This window comes from Aythya ferina (assembly GCF_964211825.1).
Source record: "Aythya ferina genome assembly, chromosome: 22".
Lineage (NCBI taxonomy): Eukaryota > Metazoa > Chordata > Aves > Anseriformes > Anatidae > Aythya > Aythya ferina.
In genome coordinates, this window is record NC_140320.1 from 7,204,635 (window position 1) to 7,205,940 (window position 1,306).

A 1,306-nucleotide genomic window follows, 5' to 3' on the forward strand; every position below is an offset into this window, starting at 1 on the left:
GTATATGTCCATTTCACAGCAATTCATGTGGGTGATACCCTAAAGGGGTCAGTAGTTCTGCAGTAAGATGTTTAAGGTTCCACATTCAGACAAGCTTGAAAGCACTGCTCCGGGATCCACTCCTTTGTAGGAAACCTGCTAGAAACAAACACTTTTTGAAAGCTAACCGAAGAGATGGGTTTCATTCATTTTTCTCTCTGTCTAGGGTTATGTGGTAATAAGAAACAATACATTCAGAAAAGTAAATCGAATCATTTCTGTAAAAAGAAAGCTTTATTAGGAAACACCTTGAAAATTATGGATCCCTCACACTCTGAAAGTTAGGCAGCATGAAAGATATTAAAGTATAAGATAATGAAATATTGCAGCTACACTTTCATCAGCCTTTCAGGAAATGGTTCCTCTTGGTACCTGAGTTGCAAGGAGATCTTTTTACCATTGCACAGGGTCCGAACCGGGAGCACCGCTGGGATTTTCAGCCCCGGCCCGTGCTGGGACTTTGGCTGGGGAAGGATGCAGAAGAGGGCTGCTCGCTCCCTCTCTCTGCCATCGATCCGCTTCTTTACAAAGAAAGTATACAAGCTGTTTTCAGCTGAGATAACGCCTAGAGGCAGCATCCCGACTCGGAAATTCCTGCCTTCCTTCCCTATCCGTACCGGGGGGGCACTCTGCTTTTGCCTTCCACCTGAGACCCCGCAGCCGTGCCGGGAGCCGGGCTCTCACCCGACAGAGCGGCCGGGGGCTGCCGCATCCCCTTGCCATCCCCTTACCATCCCTTTACCATCCCTTTGCCATCCCTTTACCATCCTTTTGCCGTCCCCTCGCCGCCCCCTCGCCGCCGGGGACCAGGCGGCAGCCCCGCCGCAGCATCCCTCGGGGCGCGGGGCAGGGCAGGGCAGGGCAGGAGGGGAAGGGCAGGGCAAAGCAGGCGGGGAAGGGCTCCTTTCCCCCCCTGGGGGGGGCTTCCTCGGGGCGGGGGCCTCCGCTGCCCTCCCCTCTGCGGGGCTGTGGCCGCCTCCGTGCCAACCCCGCCGGGCGCCCCCCGGCCCCGTCCCCGTTCTCCCCCCCGGGGCCAAGGGAAGCGCCGAGGGACCCCGCAGCCCGGGGGCAGCCCCGGGGGTCTCGGGGGGAGCAGGGCGCTAGGATCGAGGCGTGCGAGGAGGGGCGAGCCCAGCCCAGGCTCCGCGAAACGGGGCCGGAGCCGCCGCTTCTCCACCCAGCGCTGAGCCGGGGGAAAAGGGCCGGGGGATTTCAGCAGGGAAAAAAAAAAAAAAAAAAAAAAAAAAACGCTCCGAAACCTCTCCGC